This window comes from Haliaeetus leucocephalus, unplaced genomic scaffold (assembly GCF_000737465.1).
Source record: "Haliaeetus leucocephalus isolate CR32 unplaced genomic scaffold, Haliaeetus_leucocephalus-4.0 Scaffold722, whole genome shotgun sequence".
Lineage (NCBI taxonomy): Eukaryota > Metazoa > Chordata > Aves > Accipitriformes > Accipitridae > Haliaeetus > Haliaeetus leucocephalus.
The window spans coordinates 2201448-2224913 of NW_010973158.1; the positions used below are offsets into that span (position 1 = coordinate 2201448).

The following is a 23466-nucleotide window of genomic DNA, read 5'->3' on the forward strand; positions in this document are numbered from 1 at the left end:
TGGCGCGCCGCCCCCACAGGGCGGGAGAGCGAGCGGCAGCCGCCCCCCCCCGCTTGCCCGGCGGGGCACTGCTCCAAGTTGTTTGGTTTTGTTGTTTTTTTGTTTGGATTTTTGGCTTTTTTCTCTTCTTCTTCTTCACTAAAAAAAGCATCTTACTTCGGGGGGCTAAGAGCAGCGTTTGGAGGGTGTGATGCGACTGCACGGTAGGTTGCATCGGCTCTTTGTAGGAGGGATTAAATGATAGCGATCGACTGGAGAAGTTGTTTCCCCCCTGCTCCGGCGCGACCGTGCGGTTGCAGCGCAGCAGGCTGAGGCTGACAGTGTGTCCCGTCGTCCCCCCCCCGGGGGCCCTGGGCACCGGCCCCTCCCGTGCAGGCGGCCGTGGGGCTGCGCCCACGCTGTGTCCGCAGCCACTTTCCCCAGGGCCCCTCGGGGTCTGCACTGCCCTGGGGGGAGATACCGCCTGGGCCAGCTTCAGCGCCGGGGCTGGTCCTGTTCCCCTCTGTAGCCAGGTAGCGATGGCTGTCTAGCTCACTCCTGCTACAACGGGATGTCTTCAGGGCGTTGAACAGAAGGTTTTTGTGTTTCAGTCATGCTCTTGATACCAGAGGAACGCCAAAGGCATCACACCCAGAAAACCAGTCTCGCCAAGGAGCTCGACTGTGCCAGCGATGGGACTCTGGCGGGGTGAGGGCCTCTCTTCAGGCTGCGCTGAGCCTTGCTGTAACGCACACAGCCTGGTATCTACCCGAGCCCGCACGTTGCCTGTTAGTCTATTTTGAAACTCTTTTTTAGACATTTTCTGCGATTCTCCCAGAAATGGAAGCTAGTGGATGTGTGTTAGTGTTGATGGATTTGCAGGGCTTGCAAGCACTGTCATCACTTTAGGCAAAACTAATTTGGCCTCGCAGTTACAATGTTACTGTTGTAAACATACTAGTTCAGCATCTAGAGCAGCAAGAACTTGCAGTTCACAAGTGCTATTTTAAGGACCCCCCTTTTTTTTTTTTTTTTTTGGTAGTAAACTTAATTCTATTACTCATAGGAAATAAATGCTTGAATTTGGTGCTGCATAAACACAAGCTTTGAGCCAGGACATCGTATTGCTTCCATATACAGACAAGCCATTACCTAATGACAAGGAAAATATTTTAATACTGGCAAAAAGCAAAATGAATACATCTTCTCTTCACATCCATGTAGAACAAAATGTATCTATTTGTATAGGGAAATTAAAACATAGTACTATGCCACATTAATGGTAGTGTTTTAATCCTTGCTCATTATCATTTTAGTCACATGCTTTAGTCTTAGTTCAGTCTATTTCTAGTTTTATTACGAGCTACTGAAACAGCAATAATTAAATAATACTAATACTAAAGCCAACAACAATAACAATAAATCTACCAGAGAGTGCAATGTGTTTGCTTGTACATTACCTGTCTTGGCTGAAGTTCTGGTCCCTTGAAGTCAATGCCAGAAGTCCCACTGACTTTTAAAAAAGGTTAGAATTTAGTTCCTGGTGATATATCTGCCCTGTATAAAGCTGAGTCACAGCTGAGTTTTGCCCTTCAGCCAACATCTGGGACAGTTTTGAAGTCCCAGCGACCTATAGCATGTTCACTCCTGATAGTTTGTATCTTCAGTATGTCCACATTTGGAAGTGGATCTGGTGATTCTTTCTGTAATTTATAAGACTGCGTATTTTCATAATTCTTCCAGCTGACCTCTGAAACCATCATGGGACATGATGAATTTGATGGCACCCCAGGATTATGTTGGAGAAGGAGGAGTGACAGGCAACAAGTCTTTCTGGGATGCATAAGAAACAATGATTTTTGTAGGCATCCCAGTTCTTGGGCTGGGGGGAAGAGCTCCAAGCTAAGCCACCACATGCTGTCACAGGGTGGGCAGCAGGAGAAATAAGACTCAAGTTTGGAAATATATACCATCAGGAAACAAAATGCTCTCTTGGGAAAACAGAGGTATATACGTTGCAACGCTTTCCTGAAAAGAGAGACACGTGATTCTTTCCTCTTGTCTGAACTAGAGTTCCTACCACAAATGGCCTTATTCTAGCTTCGTCTCCCAATATTTAATGGATGGCAATAATCAGGGGCTTGTTGCTCCCTCCTGCAGCATCCTCTCAAGACCCTAAGTAGATGACCTTGAAATAAGTTTAGAGAGTACTTTGTTGGCCCGTTACATAGTCAAATTCTTTGGTAACTCCACAAAAAATAGAAGTAAATACGTAGGCTTTGCTATACCTAGCCTATATTGTAATTCTAAAAAATCAACTGAGAGGAACTTTTTACTTGGGAGTCTCTCTCGTCCCATTTTCTTGTAATCTTTGTCTAATCCATTTATTTCTCTGGTCCTTGGCTTCTGGTAATATTTCCCAAGGGTGAGTAGAATATAATGGACTAGATAAGTTATGAAAGAGACACTGATTAACTGAGAAATGTGAGGAGATGTCTTTGGAGGAAAAAAAGAAAAAAAAAGTGAAAAAGAGGCAAAGGAATAGAGAAGGCAAAAAAAGGTCATTTCTGTAGAGATACCAAGAGAGAAAAGGAAACCAAGAAGCAGGTACTGAAGAAAATAAAGGAAAGTAATTCCGCATGATCTTCTTAGGACAGAAAAATAAAATATAAGTTTTAAAGTTAGATCGAAAACTAAAACCTAAGAATAACAACAGAGACTTCTTCACATTTCTTTAAAATATTTTTTTAAAGAAAGTGAACTGTCTTTCTAAGTAAATATGGTACATTTTAAACAGAGCACAAATTTATTCCCTGGAAATGCAGGGTCAGAATAGTGCCTGGAGGTAAAGTACTTGATTTTTGTACCAGGTTTCCTGGGGAGTAAAACTGTTTAACCCTCATAAATAAAATGTAATAATGCATTCGAGAATCACAGCTTCAATGGCCTTTTTTTTTTTTTATGAATCATTTCCTACGGAATTGGAAGTTAAGGAAAGGAGTGCCACAGGAGGCACTATTCTGGTCTGATTTCCATAAACAGGTCTTTCATGTATCCAGGGTGTTAGCCTTCCTGGCTTCAGAGATGCTCCAGCGGTGGTGGCAGCTCCCTGCACCCCTTCTCCTCAGCCTGTGCTCAGTTCAGGGCTTATGAAGTCAGATCATTTTGTAGCAAAGATTGCACATTAGTATATTGTTAGTGTCTGCTAGTCTAATACCAAGACACAGAAGAATATTATATTTAGTCTGTTTAGAAGTCAATACAGAGTTTTTGACCCCAAATAGAGTAATTTGGTCTTTTTTTTTTAAATGTCTAAAAATAATTTATGTAGATACCCCTCAAAGCAAACAAAGACATCTCTGTCCTGTGAAATTTACAGTCACAGTTCAACAAAGACTAGCAATAAATTAGATGAGATTGTAAAGAAAACAGGAAAATTTTTCTAAGTTCTGTTGTGTCAATCTCAACAATTTCCAAGATTACTTAGGAAACTAATGTCCACGCAGTGGAGATGCTGAGGAGAAGGCTTATTTTTCTTGCAGTCACTGGAAGTTTTAAAAAAATGCAGTCATTAGTGAGTCCGTCTGTAGCTGTCAGCCCAGTACAGGCATGTTTCTCCTGGTTGTGAATGCATGGGACAACATGCTTAAGCTAGCAAAAATGTCAAAATGGCTTAGTCTGCTTTACCTGCCTTCTCTGTAAGTGTTGCAAAAGACTGTTTGTGACACTTAAATCATGCCCTGAGAATGCTAGAGATTATTGCACTAAGATTTTTGGCACTTAAAAGCTACTGTATTCCTTAAATCAGAGAATGAAAGAAATTCTAAATCAGATAATCCAGGATATGTTCTCTATTTCCTTTACAACATGTATTTACATATGTAACTCCAACATGAATTTATATGGAAATACCTGTGGGAGCACTCAGGTAGCTAGACAACTACCTGTTTCAAATTTAGCCATGTTTGCCCAACACAATATAGGATTTAATGACAAGGAAATCTAAGAAAATGGCCCATACAACCAGATATTTTTTGCTTCCACCTGTATAAGTTTTAAAAAACATAATATCATACTAAAAGAATGTTAATACCATCAGCACTTCTGTTATTATGAGAAAAAAACCCAAATGCCTACTTTAAAAAAATAAACATTAGCATAACAAATCTTCAAACTGCAGAAATTAATAATTATTTCTGAAAAGAACAAGGCTAACATCAGTTTCTCATTATGAAAGTATCAAAGGAATAATTTACCTTTAGCTCTAATGTAGTCAATAGAATACAGAATGATAAACTATACCAACAAGAGGAATCTTGCTAGTAGGCTACATGTATGTATTTTTTAAAGAAAGATTATTTTAATAATATTTTGGCTGTTCTCTTTTGAGATTTTAAAAAGCAAAGGTTTGATAACATGTAAAGGACAAATATTTTCAGATTTCAAAAGCAAGTTAAGGATAGTAAAACTTCAGTACTGTATCTAATATAAAAACAACACAAGAATTATGCTGTTATAAGGAATAATCAAAATATAACTGTCAGAGCTGGTGACCTAATGAAAATCTGGAAACTAAATCAGACTGGACACTCAGGCTTTGTCACTTTGACAAAATTCTGTTTGTGTTATAAGAAGATGAAAAGACAACTCACAATTAGTAAACTCATTGGAGGCAGCAGTACTCTGAATCCTCTTCTGTTTGCCATCTGAATGTGGCCTTTTTGAAAAAGCCTTTACTGGCTACTTTATATCTCCACTCTTCTGCCTGTCCTGATAACTATTCATTAGTTATATATTTCAAAGAGATATTGGAGCGCTACAAAGCAAACTGACTTCAATTTCAGTTATTCCGTTGTTGCACATTTCTATTAAATGGTCAGTAGAGATACAACATTAATTTTTGAAATTATCATTACTTCACTTTGGAATTAATGTTTTATTTAAATGAACGGAAGTGGATCACATCCTCTCAAGAGCTATCATCTGGACTGTTACCCTGCAGTTCAATACATTTTCACATTTGAAAGATTATTTTAATAACCACATTTTCATATTTTCTTTAAATGAAAGCTTAAATCACACGGAAAAATGATGTGGTTTCTATGTAAGTATCATTACAGCACACCACAAACCATGACTTAATTTACTTTTGGTACATGTCAAGTGTTCATTTTTACATGAAAATGCAGTGTGGGTTGAATCAAATGATCAGTGATTTCAGCGGGGAAACCTGAGCACTTATTCTGCCTTACAAGCTTTTTAGCCTTGCTGCTCTGAGTAACTGCACTGAAATCCAGCCATTCTTAATAGAAACATACATTGCCAAGTGTCTTTGTTCTACTTGTCCTTAACCAGTTATCAACCTGCTTTCAGCAAGCTCACCAACCTACAAAATTCACATTTTTTTTAAATTTCATGGGTACAATTTTCAACTCAAAACAAAGCAAACAAAACCTGTAATTGTTTTTGATAAATACTGTGCACTTCTGAGAATCTGGCTGTGCGTGTGTGACATACAAGGACAGTAATGAGGATCTTCCTTTTTTGCTTTCCTGATCTTTAAATATTAAATTTTCTTTTTAAAAATCTAGAAAAGGATTGAGAATGATGGTGCTGCCTGATGTTATTCCAAGGAGGTTCACTGAAAGCAGGGAGAGTTTTAAGGAAAACTAGAACTGAATAAACTAGGGAATTTAAGAATATGAAACATGGAATATGAAAGTCAACCAAAAAAGCGCATATGATTATCCACATGAAAGCAAATAAAACATTCCCTCCCCCTGGTATTTTAGTATGGTAGAATGGTGGCTTCTCAGAAAATACTGTCCAGGCTTTCCAGTTTTGCTGTTTTATTATATGCATGATTCTGCAAACTGTAGAGAGTTGAAGATTAATTTAATTTTATCTCTTTGCCTGTGCAAAAAGTTTGGTAATCCTTATTGTGGTGTGGTTGTGCTGGTTTGCTCCTGTAGGCTTGCAGTTTTACCTTTTTGGTTGGTTACTGAGGTGGTGGAAACGTTCATAAATAAGAGAAGTGGCCTTCTGCTTGTGACAGAAAGAAGAAGAACCCTTTCTAATAATTCTTACTTGGGCTTTGCGTGATAGTGAAAAAAATAGCTTTGTAAAAGTCAAAAAATGATTAAACATTCTGAAGAGGGAGGTTTTAGGGAGACATATTCACCAAGACCAATGTTTCTGACACTGTATTTCAAAGGCAAAAAAAAGCAAAGCAGCTTAAGTTTTAATGAAAATTACTTAGATTGAGAAAAGGACACAGCATGTGGGAGGACCTGCAGAGATTTGGATAGATATAGCACATCCTTGTCTTGAAATATGTTTTTAAAATCCTGCATGAGGCTGTTGTACTGCCAGTAAAGAGCTAAAGATTTGAGAATGTATGACTACTGTCCTAAAAATATTGGACTGAATTATTGTATAGAGGCAAAGAAATAAGTGCTTGGTTTCAGTGTTGTGTCATGGATTGCATTTTCCTTCTTACCTTTTCTTTTTCCTGTTCTTTTTAACTTCGTCTTATTACTTCTTTGCTTTCATTTCTTCACGGTTTATGCTGTATGTTTTTTTTAACTGGCCTGTTTTCATCGTTTGTTCTTCTCGTCTTCTCGTCTTTCACTCTGTATTTTGTCCTTATTTTTCCCATTTCGCTTCTCACTCACTTCTCTGTTGTCCAAACTCCCATCTGTTTTTTCTGTGTGATCAAAGAACAGTTTTGTGCTCTATTCTTCTAAATGACAAGTGGAACTATAGTTTTGGAGTTAGTATGTCAGATCTCCAAATATAAGTAAAATTTAAAACTTACCCTGCATAGGCTAAAATTTATGATGAGAAAGAAGGATTTATTACACAAATGAGCTTTAAAAATGATGTAAAAATTCATACGTAGACACAGACTATACTACATGGTAGATTTATAGGGCCAGATCCCTCGTCCTGCCTTTGTTCATCATGAATAACCACAGGGGACTGGATCCTATGGAACATATGCTGCATATATCTATATATATAATATATAGATATACTATGGATTAATATTTGCTTATATGCTATTTCTTCCCCTTCTCCCTAGGGGATGCCAAAGCTAAGGGAGGACAAAATAGTTTGAACAACAGCTCAAGTTGTAATCAATGGGTTACTCTTAACATGGGGTTAACATGAATGGGGTTCAGCAGATGCCCACTGAGAGTCCAGCTTTGTTCACTGTTTCCCATATCCCCCAGATGACAGTATTGGGAATATGATTATTAAATTAGATGGCATGAATGTGAACGGGATTGCTGGAACTTAGATGAGAATTCATTGTGATCCTGACAAATCAAATATACCATCTTTAAAAATGTTGTGAAATCATGTAAGGGAATGTGTAAGATACTGCACTTTGGTAGAAGTTATCCACTATACAAATAAATGTAAGATGAGTAGGTAAAACCCTGCAGAACAGGTTCTAGGCATTTTTGTGGTTGACTGGAAGGTGAAGCTATTAGTAAGAAAACCCCCTATCATACCAAGAGGTAGAATTAGTGTTACAGCTTGCAAGATACATGAAATAATAATTCCACTTAATATTTACTGAGCCTTGGCTTTACCAACTGGTAAAGACCTATCCAGTCTGGTGCTTTGTACTTCAAGCAAGATGTGGACCACTTGGAGAGAAGGGGGAGGGAGAAAAAAATTATAAGATGGCCTAGAAAATATGAACTCTGTAGAGATTGAAAGTACATGACTGAGAGAAAACAGCAGTTCTCAAGTACACAAACTGCTACAGCATAAGGAAAGCAATAAATTTTTCCCCCCCTGGCATCTCATAGAAATACATAATAGATTTCAACAAGAGTATTCAGGTTAGATTTAAAATACTTTTTAATGTTAAGGATAGTGAAGGGCTGGATTAGTTTTCCACAGGAGACTTTAACTGAAGGTTTTTAAGAAAATAGACAATCTGCCAGAAATTACACATGTTATTAATCCCCCCTTGGGAGGGAAATTGGATTATAGACTCCTCAAGGTCCTTTTCAACTTTATTCTTCTGTGACTTTTTGGAATTACAAAAATATCATGTCTGCTTCATAAGAAATGTTAACTTATAAATATTCCCATAGAAGATAAAAACTTCTGCTTTTGCAACCTTCCCCAGTCTTATGAAAGGTTTTGTCATTTCATGGAAGTTTGTCAATTCATGAGACAGATACTTTCTTCCACTGTATTTGCCACTACTTCAGCTTCTTTTCAAATTCAGTACTGCTGGAAGCAACATTTCTTAACATTCAGTTACTGGAAATGCTCTTCCCAATAGAGGACTAGGGAGGTGATTTAATGACAGCAGTATCAGAGCTATCAAATATTGCAGAAATTTGTACAGCTTTTAAAGATAAGGGTGGGGAAGAAATGAAGGATGAGAAGAGGAGAAACATATACTAACATGAAGAAACAGGGTGGAAAAAGCTGAACAGCAACAGAGAATGCTTATGAATGATGAAATAAAGTGAAATGGAAAGCAGTAAGAAAGCAGTTATTTAGGAGTGAAGGTCAGAGTGAGAAATGCAAGTCAGAGGGACACAGAAAAAGAGCAAGTCCACATTTTGCCTGTAGCCTTTTTCTATTTTTCCCTCCCTTTCTATTCAGAGAACACCTGCTATTGACATTTGAAAAAGAATGGAGTGTTCTAAGCATTGTTCATCTGTTTTATTTGAAAATATTTTCAGTTATTTTGAGGAAATGCCAAACAAAAGCTTTTAATTCAGCAATAAATAGGAAGGTACAAGTATGGATGAAGAGCAAGAGTGTGTCAGGTGGGCCTGGGTTCTGTTTTGTTTTATTTCCTTGTAGACCTGCAACAGATATAAAAAGTTTGATTCCCTGAATCCACTTAGTATTTTTAGTGGAAGACTGCTTAAATCCATCAGCTTTATGTGCAGCAAAAAAAAGGAAAACACACGATTCCTATTTTAAATGTCCTGCCCATTTGCAGCCTTTGGTAAATAAATCTAAGGTAAGTTGAATTTCATAATACCTGTGGTTTGCTGGTTTATTCCCAGCTGTGGGTGGTCATCTGCAGCTTTTTGATTTTAAGTTGTCTCAGGCAGGACCCTGTGTTCTTACCTTTAATGCAGCCCGTGGTCTTTGCATTGTCAACACAGCCTAAATTCTTGATGTGATGGGTAGCAAGACATTGTTTTGATCCAGTGGCTGAAGTAGTGCTCTGCAAGCCTCAGCATAGCCTTGTCACAGCAGGACAAGCACATGACTTGTATAGTGGCAGCACCTTTGTGGCTTTTCCAGTCCCTGTTAGAGGTGTGCCATGGTATGTCTGTGCTCTGCAGAGCCCAGCTTCATAGGATACAGAGGCTGTAGGGCATGCACTTCTGCAGGCTCTTCCCCAAAACTCCTCTCTACAAGTGGAATATCCTCTTCAGGAATGAATGAAGAGTGAAAGTTTGCCTCTAAGATGGCAGAAATCAAAGGAAAATCTAATCCCCCAAATATGGGGCTGTAGTATAAAATCACCAGTCAACAGTAACTTCTTTAAAAAAAAAGAAACCAGCTCATCTCTAATCTAAGTGCTACTTGTAGCAACTATGGGACCATTACTTTAGGGGAGAAGTAAATCCACGACCACTTAAGTCTATGGGAGATTTTTGGGTTGGCCTACAATCTGCTTTGAAATTAACAGGCAAACCATTCAACCTATACTTTTGTAAAGAAATACTGTTTAGTAAACAGAGTAATTGACTTAGTTGAAACAGACTATACTTTTGATGTGGGCAGCAAGTGTTCAGACTCCCCAAAGAGATGGTGACAAATAGTTTCAGAACTAGTAGACAACAAAACTGGCTACTGAAAACAGCAGTGTGTTAACCCAGGAAATTATGAAACACAAGCTAGTTTATTTGGCAACTACCCATACAAGTAAGGCAAAGGTCCTTTAAGGTTGCTAAGCCAGCACAAGGCTTCTCATGAGTCAAAAAGGAAAAGCAAAAATATATCAAGTAGATGATTCTTTCTCTTTATGGATTTTTGTTTGTTTGTTTTGCTTTGTGTTTCCAAACATATCTGTCCTTTCAGCCATGGATTTAGTTGGGTGGAAGGATGAGGTCAGCTAGTCTTTTTTCAGTCCTTAGTATTTTTGGTTACTCTTTTGCAAAGCTCAAAGGCTTGTTAATTTTTAGGAAGTAAATTTAATTCCTTATAATCAAATTTGGTTTTCTGCTCTTGTTTTACAGGTACTCCAAAACAGGAATGTGTACAGCCTGAAACATGAAAAGATAATATTTTTCAAACAAGAGTACCATAAGCAGTTGTACTCATAAAAATCTGCCTGTGTAGACACTAACAGTCACTTTCATATTAAATAGTACTTCTGCTGATGCTAGTGTTACTTCAAGTTTATTAAGTATGTGGGATTTTGTCCTTAGCAGTTAAATCCTCTGCAGAAGCATCTTAGCATCCAGAACCCTCTAGGATAATTCATCAAGGAGGGACCTTTTCAGGGACTACACCAGTAGTAGGTCCAGGATTTGAACCAACAGCCCACTTAGTGCTGCTTTTATGTAGGATTCTGTAATATGCACAGACTTGAGACTACAGTGCCCAGTATTTCTTATGCCTACTGTTGTACTATGTAATGTTTTTGTAGGCCACTGAGAATAGTTTTTTTCTTTCCTCCATATTATTTCATGTTCAATACAGAAAATAATATCATACTAAGCGGAGAGATATTTTATTCATCTCAACTATCTGTCTGGGCATTAAATGTAAACATTTTTTCTTGAGCCTTCATAAAAAATGCTCCCATAAGGATGATTTATGATCGTTTTAACTTAGATAAGTTGTGAATTGAAAGCAATAGATGCATAAAAGTGTCCTTTACAATTGTGTGTATCTAGAATAGCTGCAAAAATAAATTAATTGATCTAGGTTTTTTTGCTATATTTTTGCTAGATAGACTAAGTCCCCCTATCAAGTTATTTTAAGGACAAGGTGAAGTATATGTTTCCTCAATCTCTAGCTCATAGTAAATGATACATAAAAGCGGCACTTGGCTAAAATTTACAGTTATTTGTATTAACTTCAAAAAATTACTTTGTGAACTTACATTTAGGAAACCATGAATTTGATTTTGGTGTTGGAAATTCCAGAAGAATATGTACAACAAATGCAGTTTTCCAGGTTTCCTCTGCAATGTATATGACAGATTTACTTTGGAACCATTAAGTCACAGCACAATAAAAAAAATATAGTTAAATGGAATACTATAAAAATTGGGTTAACAGGCTAGGTACGTTTGCTACTATAAACAAATTAACCTAAACTATACAGTTATAGCAAAGCAGCTAATGAAATATCTGCAAAACTTAAAGCAGAGGGAGCAGAGCTTATCACAGTTTATAACACAAAGTGTCAGACTTGCACAGAATACCCATGGAGTAGATCTGATGCTAGTTGGCCATGACAATGATTATAAAATAAAAAAGATAAATGGAACATGCATTATGGAAAAAGTCTAATTTTAGAAATTTCTCAAAGAAAAGAGAAACTTTGGTTCATCCTTACAGTATAATTTTCAAAGAACTGACATTCTGGGAAATCCAGAAAAAGATTTATGTATAAAATCAGTGATCAGTGAGTATACTCAGAACCTTCAGGTGGGTGTGATTTTCTTAATGATTTATTTAAAAAATAAACAGCTAATGAGAATTAGGTTCAAATTTATTAAAAAGCCAACAACTTTTTTTCAATAATATCACATCAATAATATAGGGCCAGGAAGCATCTCCATGTTCCTGGATGTAGAGCTTTACCATAGCTGCATCTTGACTTCATATCTGAGTGTGAATTTAGGGGGTGGGAAGCTGTAAGTGCTCTGTGTCCTATATTCTGTATTATTCTAGATGCAATTAACTATACTGTGTTTACATTGCCGTCATGGGATTCTCCTGCTTTTATAAATACAGTTTAGATTTATTTTTAACAGGAATTTGTGAATTGCTTTGCCCTTCTACCTTGAAATGAGATCCATATTTCTTCCTGATACAACTTGACTGGCTTTAGTAAACTTAGACCATAGATGAATAGGGCCTATTATTTTTTTTTATTGTTTCAATTTAATTTTTAATGGAAGGTTACTCTAGTGCATCCATGAGTTGATCACTGTTAAAAGACACCACCTTATCAAACCTAGTTTTAAGCTCACCTATGAAAATGGCATTTAGGAATCTTGTCGTTTATCCAGTTCGATCCTAAAATATTAATGTATCTGCAGGATATAGGAAAGCTCATAGTAAAAAACAGTACCCTTGACATCCCTCTGTGTGTTACTTCCTGAATTCTTGAGAGAATTACTTGGAAATAGTATATGAATGATGTGGCATATGAATGGTATATGGATTAATATGAATTAATTTATCCTTGACATAGCTACTTGTTCAAGAGTTAGAAGCAATAGCAGAGTGAAAGAATGCAGCATTCAATAACATTCTGTTTTATGGATGCTGGGACTTTCTAACTGAAAGATCACCATCTATAAGAATTCCCTTTACTATTTATATTTATTAGTAATACTACTGTAACACTCCAGTCCCTAGAGCTTTATATTTAAATCCCTTATGTGGTTATTGCTGTTGAGTCACATAGTGCGTTCCTACTGTGAATAAAACATTTCTGACAAAATTTTGAATTTAAGTAAGCTATTTGATATGCAGCACTGATACCATTTACAGTCAACCACAGGTACATTCATGGCATCCGCTATATTCTCTGCTGCTGAGGGGGCTCTGGAGATCACAAGACAATTTTAATTAGATTGTTGGTATTCATAAGAGATGCTAAAAACTAGCACGTTACAGTAAAACTTTGAGACTGTTAAAGTTAGCTTGACCGTGAAGTTGATTGCAATACTTGATCATAACTGTCTTTCAAATGCAGAAACGTTTCTCTTGCTGACCACAGGTGAATTTGTTTTGCACATTTAACTGGGAGAATAGTTAAGAAAATTGCAGAGGAAATGCACATAGGTGATGATGGTTCCAAAATGGATTTAAGCAACAAGCTACAACCTGTTAATTTGATGTACATGGCTATCAGCTGTTATCATGTATTCTCAAGTTCTGGCTAAATTCTTCTCAGTCTTCTTATAGGATTTAGTGCAATCATTTGAATCCTTTTACCTTCCCCTTTGCAAAGGCAATATAAACCAAAAAAGGGTCATTTTAACTTTTCAAAGCTCACAAGTAAAATCCCAGTTATCCTTTGCATTTGACAACTGATTCCCTGGATGAGAACAAACTCCCTTAATTCAGTCACTTGCAGAGTCATCTCCTGCAGTTCAGTCAAGCTTTCTTCGTAAGGACAATGATGGATAGAGCTGTATTTATTAGTCTTACAAGAATATCTTGGGTTTATCATCTTACAGCAAGTCTTGATCACTTCTGCTGTCCACTATCATTATCTGCAAATCATTTATGTCAGATATAATAAGAAGAAATGCTAGACTGGAATTCCCCCTGCTTAGATGAACTCCAGAGGCGTATTTTGTAGCTTTGTTGGTATTGTTAAACTCATAAGCATGGATGTAGAGTGGAAGCTAGGTGGCTTTAGAAGTGTTGGTATTAATTAAGGCCAAAACAAATGATATTTTATATGTCTATTCAGATTTATGGGACTAAAGGGATAATAAACATTTTTCATGTTTTTCTTTTTTCTACTGAAAATTATAAAACAAATCTGGTTTTTGAAACAGATTTCCAGAATTAAGGAATGTTTGTTGCTAATAAGTATATTGGGAATCTTACTATTCAGCATCTTTTAGAAGTAGTTCTTTGTCCAGCTGATATAGAACTAAATGGTTATAGAAATACTGTGTGAGGAGCAGAAAGCAGTTTAGGAAATCCTAGACCCAATGCAATACTAGAAGCTGCTTATGCTGATGTAGCACTAGCTACTTCAGGTCATCATTTAAAACATTTTTGGTAACTCAAAATGTTTTGAATATGTTAATATTTAACCTTGGAAATGTGACTTAATTATTTAGTTTGGAGTAGGCCCTCCTTAATATCTAAGTAAGAACAAAACCAGAAGTAACACAAAAGAAAGCATTCAAAGATAGTTATATTAGAGGAAAAGAAACCTCTGAAGAAATTAGGAACTTAAAATTAGCAAAAAAATTGTAAAAGTAAATCTTAATGCTTCATATATCAATACACATACTGAAAATATGTGAACTGATCACATAAGCTAACTACTTCAGGTTATGATTGAAGTACAATAACATACATACTGGTGCATATATGAACACATAGTCTTATGACAAATAATTTTAAAATTGTATATATAGGTTAGATTGTATTGGTGATTCCCATTACTTAAAAGATCTACTTTTCTGTACACTCTCCATCTCTGTGGTTTTTGCGGGTTTTTTTTGTCTTTTAAAGTATATGGTATCCAAGGCAGGAATCAAGCATATTGTGTTTGTAGAGCAAATATGGTAAGAGTGAAAAATGATGTTTGGTTAAAATACAGCAGTACTGTAATGAGAAAAAATAGCTTGGGTGAAATCCTGGTTCTGGTCTTGAAAGCAACATATTTTTGCAATTATTTCTACTCCTCAATCAAATAAGAAGCAATTTGAGAACACATTTCCCACATATAAAACCTTGATCTTACTAAATCTGCAGAGCAATTGGTTTTGTCAAATATGCTTTAAATCAAAATGCTGCTGAACTATTTAAAAAATGAAAGCTTCTACAAGTCTTCATATACCATCAATTTTGGTGGTGTTGCTATCTCTATTTTCCTATTCTTCCTAGCTAATAATTACTCTCTTTATACTGGTTGGTTTGTTTGTTTGTTTGTTTGGTTTTGTTGGTTTTTGTTAGTTGGTTGGTTTTGTTTTTGTTTTTGTTTTTTTTTTGTTTTGTTTTGTTTTTAAATCACTATTTACCTGGTGCACAGATGGCGTTGGATTTAAGTTGGCTTTATCATTATTTTGTGATGGATGGGATTATGACTGAGATTTGTCTTCTCCATCTACCCATGTATGCAATATTTTAAAAAAGCAACACACCTCTAACTATAGAAGTCATTAAATCAACATGTTTGCTTAATTTTCTAAGATTGTTTACTGCACATGAAGTTGTGTATACATCTTTGCAGTATCGACTGCTACCTCACCATTATTTGAACAACTTTTTAACACACATTCTTTCTTATTTAGCATGACCTCAAATCACAGCTAACCTCAAATCTTTGAACAAGAAAATGTATTATTTAGCCAAATGTGTATGGAGGAAAAATCCTAAAGGAAATTTCATTATTTTTCTGTTATGATTTTGTATATACCCTTTGTTTAAACAGCAGAGGATTTTACTATGGGTGATCTTTTTGCTATCCTCCGTGTTGCAGATACACTGCTAGTAGTCAGAATTCCAGGGAGATAACTATTGGGGGCTTTTTAAAAGGAGTTTTACAGATACCAGCTCTTGATGGGAAGTTTGTAGGGTGATCATCCAGTCTGTTCTACCTGTGTATGAAAATAGTTGTCTTAGACACTTAAAATATTTCACACAGTTTCACTTAATGGGGATAATGGTATTGCAAACCCTGTGTCATACTTGTACAAAATATGATGATTACTTCTCTACAAGAAACATTTCTAATATTATTACTGTATTATGCAAATATAAAAACTGGGATAAAAATTCAGATACCTTTCATCTGGTAGTGTCTTAACATAGATGACCAGTTGTGGACTGTTGGCAAGAAAAGTAACAGGTGCTGCCACAAATACCCTTCTAACTGTAGGATATTTGGTGCAAGTATGATCTCATTAATCTTGTTATTTTAAGAGCAGTGTCTTTTTTGCTCTGAGTCTGGCTCTTACTGCATTGTTGTGAATGGTTCATTAATTTGATTTATTCCTTTTTTCTATCCCGTATTTGTCTTCTTAACTTCCATATTTCCTCAGGTAGCAGGAATAGAATTTGGACTTCATCCAGACACAGAACCAGGGCACAGAACTGTAGGAGACTCAGTAAAAAATCAAGGACTGTATCTGAAGGAAAGCAAGGTCTACCAACTTGCTATTAAGAAATACTTGGCTAATGTAAGTTGTGATATGTTTATTGTTATTATTCATGCTTGTGAAACTTTAGTTCCATAAAGTACAATCTGATTGACTGCTGAATTATGAGAGTATACTGGATTGTAATTTTATTCTTTTCCCTTTTTTCCTCCATCAGTTTTCAGATTTGTTCCTGATATTCCTGTGTGTCTTTAGTTTGATAAATATTCCTGTCATCCTGCAGGAGATTAGAAAACACAGATATCAAGCCTGTTTTTTAAACTCTCTTACTTATCTTCTAGTAAAATTCACACATGCAAATACTATTTTTGCATATTCAAATCAAGTATAGCTATTTGTAGCCACAATCTCTCAGTCTTATTTGCATGCAAAATGTACATGTTCAATCTGGAAGTTATTTAAGAAGGTAGCTCCAAGCAATTTCAACTCACTTTTCCAATGAATAAAAAACTCATACTAAACCAAAAATTGAATAGTCTTATTACTAATGTTTTTGCAACCTTACAATTCAAAGTAATTTTGAAATAGGCATTTAAATGAGTATACTCACAGAACTGTCATATATGTGAATATGATGATTTATTCCTCTCAGAGACTTGCTTTTGTGGTCATCTTTTAATCATCCAGTTTACTGGGAATTAAAATAATGCAAATAAAGCTATATAATACACAAAATAATACAAAATATTAGGACATTAGTCTATGGGAACTTTACCAGAGTGCAGCTGAGAAAAGGTAGGAAAGATCTGTGACAGCTTCCAAGTATCTAACCCTGTAAGTCCACAGAGCTGCTACTTTATGAATATGGTAATACTTCCTCAGATACAAGCTACTTCACACATTATTCACAGTTGATCGTTCTGGGGCAATCACTCCTGCAGGCATGTAGACATGGGTTTCTGAAGGGACATGAAAATGGAGGAGGTAGAAAAGACTCTTAAGGAGGTCAAACCTTGTTTTGAAATTCTAGTCCCCTTCTAGGGAAGTGGATTTAACATATGGAGGCTTTGCATTTAGGATGTAAGGGCTTTCAAGGGACAAAAGCCTTTCTGATAAAGTCCCCTCTTTACCCACCACAGAAAGTCTGTGGCAAAATTATTTTTGCAGGATGTACATCTACTGATACATTCTGGCACTGTCACCGTCTATCTCCTTTTCTTTCTTCGCCTCTCATAAACACCTGTAAATCTCTGGAGAGAGCGAAGATTGTGTTGCTCTATCTCCTCCAGGCAGCAGTGGCAGAAGTTTTTTTGTACTGGGTTTCCCATGGTTACAAAAGTTGGAATTAATTTAAAATAACTTCAATACCAAAAAGAATGCTTTAAAGGCAGCTAAGCCCATATTGTTATTGCAAGACCCCCTTCAGCTTTGATATACCTGAGATTAAAGTGGGATATGTGGATTATAAATCCTGATTTGCTTGGGCAGGTCTGAAAAATCCCAGCTGAGATTTTATTCTTTACAGCCATGAATATGATCCTTGAGGTTTTTTTAGGTTCTTCTCAGTGATGTTTGAATAAAGCTGTTTCTTTCAGAACACTGTTTACTTATGAGAAGGGAAGGATGCTGATCTAAGGAATTCTTTAGATGACTGCAATACTAACTTAAAGGTCTCTGTAAGAGACTTTTGCCATCTATTCCTGAACCTTGCAGGCTAAAATATATTCTTATTTTCATACCAATAAACTATGCCCCTGTCCCAAGTTTGAAATACAGAAGAAAAAGCTAAAAATTGGAATTTACTTACAGGCAGTTTAAGACAGTGAGTAAAATTCTTTTAATATTCCAGAAAGCAGTTCTCCTTTAGTCAAAGACATACAAAATGCTCAAGAAGTGAGGCATTATTCTTTGTCATCTACATTTTTGCACTTGAATGAACAGTTTATGGCATGTTCTAATACTGGCTATCTTGCATCTTGTTCAGTTTGTCATACACCCAAAAGACTGTGAATAAAATGTTATATTTTATTTGTATAGTGTGTGTCACCTTGCGAACTGGCAATTATGGCTCTTATTTAGAATATTTATTGCTTCATAGACAGAAAATGCAGAATATGGTGTATGGTTTTTAAACTGACCGTGAAGAGGAACAGAGAAGTCTGTAGTAGATGCAATACCAAATATGTTTTAATCTCTTCTAGAATAGGATAGGGAAGTCTACCTGACATTCTGGGATAAGCACCTGTTACATACATACTTTTCATCCTAAGAATGGTGTGAAAAGTGAATATAGTTGAATCCATTTTCATAGATCTAAATTACATAAGCCAGACAAAGGGTCACATGCTTCTATGAATGGTGCTGAAAAGCACAAAAAAGTCTGTCTCAAAGCATTCGCATTAGCTAAAACCTTCTATTTGTAATTTTGCCAAAGTAATTTATAACCCCATGTCTGGAAAGGCTTCAAAAATGCTATTGGGAGTAGATTGTTTGTTTTGAGAAAGTATGAAGGAAATCAGGGCAAAGCCACAGAACAAAACCTAGAAACACTATTAGCATTTCACAATGGAGAGCTTGAGATAATGCAATGATGATCAATTTCTGATGAAAGTAGATGTCTCAAAGTTCAGTGAGAAACAGAAGTTCTTCATTTTCCTTATAAATCTTTTCTTTCACTATCCTCCCTTAGGTTCACTAGCTATGCCTCTTTATCCCCATACAGCTGTGTGAATTGCTTTATTCTCATTTTTTTCTTTAAAAGCCAATGAAAAAATGTAACCTTTTTTTCTGTTGGACCTACTCCTAGCACAAGTATCTTTTGATGGATAATAAAAGTGGCCTAATTGATGTCTGTCTTACCTTTCCTTCTTGATCCTGATGTAGCAGGCATGTTAGGTGCAGGAAAGAGTCATCCTATTGACAACCTGTCCAAAGCTAATACAGCCCCCACATGACTTTAAATGGCTCATGAGAACAGTGGGCTGGGGCTCTCTAATGGGCTCCCTGATACATGCATACAGGTCAAGCCACGTTATTGTCCCTCTTTGAATCCCATACTGGCTTTCTCCATATCACCATATCATATTTAAATTCTTTTTCCTCACACAGAAAAATAAAAATAAATTAAACTTTTTCACAATTCTCGCTCTCTCCCCTCGTTGTCATACTATTCAAACTCACCAATGACTTCTATTACAATAATCAATCATCATATTCACTTTGCACAGTATGTCTACTGTTCTCAGTCTGTGGACCAGCAGGAGTTTTTAATCTTTGAAAAGCTCCTGGGCACTACATGCTAGTGTGCACCCTATGCATTAGACTTGGCATGTACATAGATCTGTAGTGCACTCACTGCATGGTGTGTTAATGGTACTTCTGAAGGAACAGATAGGAGTGGTAGGACCACTGTCAAGATCTTCTTTCAAGCTGTGCATTTGAGGGCCAAAGTCTTAAACCAGCACTGTATATAAATGGCATGTAAGAAATCTCTAGCAAAAAGCAGTAGTAGTTAAGTTGAAGTTTAACTTTTAGCTTCAAATAATCTGCATGAGATTGAAAGTAGAGATCTGGTAATGAATAGTTCACCCTGCAAAACTTGAACAAACAGTAATTCCATAGTCATGGTCTTTATCATCCATGAAGTTTGGATTATTTATCAAAATCATAGTTTATAATAAAAATCTTGGGTTTAAAGTGTTTATTAAACATACCAGAGTTACCATACAATCAGATTAATATTTTAAGTTGCTTAAATGATCAGTAGTTAACATAATTATTTGTATTCTATTTTTAATAATATATACATCTATATTACTTTATTACTATTATTTACATTTTTTGAATTTGCCACAAGCCTTTGAAGAAAGCACAGTTAAAAAATATCAGTAAATGCAGTGCCTGCTATAGAAGGAAGGATTTGTCACTTTTCCCAGAAGATGAACACTCATGACAACTGGGAATGGCCAGAGAGGAGGTTTTGCACATGTTCCCCATGGCTCTCAGTAAGGACTGCAGCAACTCTGACTCTGACTGAATGTGATAAACAGCATCAAGGCTAATACAGTACCTAAAAACTGCATCTCCTATAAACTGGTAATGTCAAACACCAATTTCTTAATGAATTCTCAGCATAATTATATTAAGTGTTATTTTGCTTTTTCTTTCCATTAAAATTGAAAATTTTCATTGTTATACACATTTATTTGAAATAGTGAACACTTTTTGCATTCATCCATTATCTGATAAATGTATTTTCTTGGTTTTTTTTAAAAAGATTTTTAAAAACTTGAGAAACAGTTGTTCAGATATTTAGTAATTGACTTCTGCTGGTAGCTTATTAAAGCAGTTTTTTCCTATTCTTGCTTGAATATTATTGAAGAAAATTTCAATTCATTTTGAAATCCACTACTTGAAAGCAGTAGCATGTATAAATTTGTTTATAATATTAAATTAGAAATATATTTACCAATATAAAAATAAATGAGAAATCTGCTGGTTTCCAGTACAAAAATAGCTAGTACAATCATAATAATGGTTATATAGGTTACAGTAATGATTGCAGGACGATGCTTAGACAACTGGTATAAATTGACATAGAAAGGGAAAACATTGACTCCAATAGGTCATAGAATCATAGAATGGTTTGAGTTGGAAGGAACTTTAAACTAGTTCCAACCCCCCTGCCATGGGCAGGGACACCTTCCACTAGACCAGGTTGCTCCAAGCCCCATCCAACCCGGCCTTGAACATCTTCCAGGGATGGGGCATCCACAACTTCTCTGGGCAATCTGTTGGAGTGGCTCACCACCCTCATGGTAAACCATTTATTTCTAAAATCTAATCTAAACCTACCCTCTATTGGTATAAAACCATTAACTCTTGTCCTATCGCTACAGGCCCTACTAAAAAATCTGTCCCATCTTTCTTGTAGGCCCCCTTTAAGTACTGGAAGGCTGCCCTAAGTTCTCCCCGGAGCCTTCTCTTCTCCAGCTGAACAACCCCAACTCTCTCAGCCTGTCCTCACAGGAGAGGTGTTCCAGCCCTCTGATCATTTTTGTGGCCCTCCTCTGGACCCACTCCAACAAGTCCATGTCCTTCCTGTACTGAGGACTCCAGAGCTGGACGCAGTACTCCAGGTGGGGTCTTACAAAGTGGAGTAGAGGGGCAGAATCACCTCCCTTGTCCTGCTGGTTACCCTTTTTTTGATGCAGCCCAGGATACGGTTGGCTTTCTGGGCTGTGAGTGCACGTTGCCAGCTCATGTCCAGCTTTTCATCCACCAGCACCCCCAAGTCCTTCTCTGCAGGGCTGCTCTCAATCCATTTATCACCCCAATAGTTTTCCTTATGACTATTTAAAAGAGAAGTATCTCCAGAGTTTTAATCACGTATTTACCTTGATATACAATGGTGTATTGGGTTTGTGTGGTGGGGTTTGGTAGTGGGGGAGGGGCCACAGGGTTGGCCCCTGTGAGAAGCTGCTAGAAGCTTCCCCAGCTACAAGCTAGACCCGCTGCTGGCCAAGGTCAAGCCCATCAGCAATGGTGGTAGCACCTCTGGGAGAACAGATTTAAGAAGGGGAACCTGCAGTGGAGAGGGGAGTGGGATGCGAGAGAAACCCCTCTGCAGACAGCGAGGTCAGTGAAGAAGGAGGGGGAGGAGGAGCGGGGGAGGAGGGGATGCCCCTGCAGTCCATGGTGAGACGTCAGGCTGTCCCCCCCAGCCCATGGAGGGGAGCGGGGGAGCAGATGCCCACCTGCAGCCTGGGGAGGACCCCACGCCAGAGCAGGGGGATGCCCCCGAAGATGGCCGTGACTCCATGGGAAAGCCCGTCCTGGAGCAGTCTGTGCCTGAAGGACTGCAGCCCATGGAAAGGACCGACGCTGGAACAGATCTTGAAGAACTGCAGCCCGTGGAAAGGACCCATGTTAGAGAAATTCGTGGAGGACTGTCTCCCGTGGGAGGAACCCCACGCTGGAGCAGGGGAAGAGTGAGGAGTCCTCCCCCTGAGGAGGAAGGAGCGGCAGAGACAAGCTGTGGTGAGCTGACCCCAACCCCCATTCCCCGTCCCCCTGTGCTGCTGGGCGGGGAGGATGCAGAGAAAATTGGGAGTGGAGTTGAGCCTGGGAAGGAGGGAGGAGTTGGGGGGAAAGTGTTTTAGGCTTTGGTTTTACTTCTCATTACCCTTGTTTTGGTTTGATTGGTAGTAAATGAAATTGATTTTGTTTTTTCCCCAAGTTGAGTCTGTTTTTCGCCCAAGACCATAATGGGTGAGTGATCCCTCCCTGTCCTTGTCTCAACCCATGAGCTTTTCTTTATATTTTCTCCTCCCCATCCCACCCCACTGAGGGAGGAGTGAACGAGTGTCCGCCTGATGCTTTGTTGCCAGCTGGGCCTAAACTGGGACATGTAGTTTTAATACACTTAGTACTATAATTATACCTTCTTCCTATATATAGCAACATATAAAAATCCCTACTTTTTTTTCAGAAGTACAAACAACAATTGTTTTCTAGGAGCTGGATTCATGAAGGATCATGATTAAAAAGGGCTCAAGGTTATCAACATACTCAGATCTTCAAGTATAGGCATTTACCAAGGGAACTGAAATTCAAAATAGGACTTAGATTGAGTTGCCTTTATCTAGAAGAGCGAAAATTAGATGCAGGAGAATGGGATTCACAATAGTCATATGGTAACTGGGGGAAACAGCCCCTAAAATGTGAAAGGCATATCCAAGACCAGTATTTGCCTCTTTTCCCCTTCTCCCATATACCCCTGACTAAATCATGTAACTGAAAGATTAAATTTCTGTGAAATAGGGAACTTAGAAACTTCATATTCTGTGCTTAATAATGTATTTAAACTCAGATAGAATAATAGAATCATTTAGGTTGGAAAAGACCTTTAAGATCATCGAGTCCAACCATAATATAGTATCTTTCTTTCACTTGACAGTAAGGTGTTGCTGCCCCTCACATGCCTACATAATCACCTAGTGCTTAGGGCATCTGCTGTGGACAAGGGAAGTTTTGCTTCTAGGAGGAAATGTTTAAAGCCTTTTCCCAGAAGCGCTCTGGCCACTAAGCTGTAGAAAAAGATTACTGTGATCAGTGATAAGCACATGTATCATTATACATAAAAGATACTACTATTCTAAGGGGAGTTAGGTGTCCAGGACCTTTGCAGAATATAGGCCTAATTCATTCTACATTAGAGTTCCTTCCTGGGAATAAAGCAGAAATATTTGGAAAGCTGCAGCCACTCAATTTTCACTTTTTTAACAGTCACGTAGAGCGTGTTCTGGGAGTGCATGGGCAGTTTGCAGTGTCATCTGACCATGCTCCCTGCCATCTGTATGATTTCCTAATGCCAAGCAATACTGCACACAGCCAGCTATGCTGGCTCTAGTCCATGTGAGGATTCCTGCACTAAAAGGGGAGTAGAGCACAGCAAT

At 37.4% G+C, this 23466-nt stretch overlaps 1 protein-coding gene across 1 annotated transcript in view; it reads right to left on the minus strand.

Moving 5' to 3' along the window:
• Positions 1–23466, minus strand: part of RGS7BP (regulator of G-protein signaling 7 binding protein) — a 79940-nt gene that overhangs the window by 44578 nt on the left and 11896 nt on the right. The window lies entirely within an intron of this gene.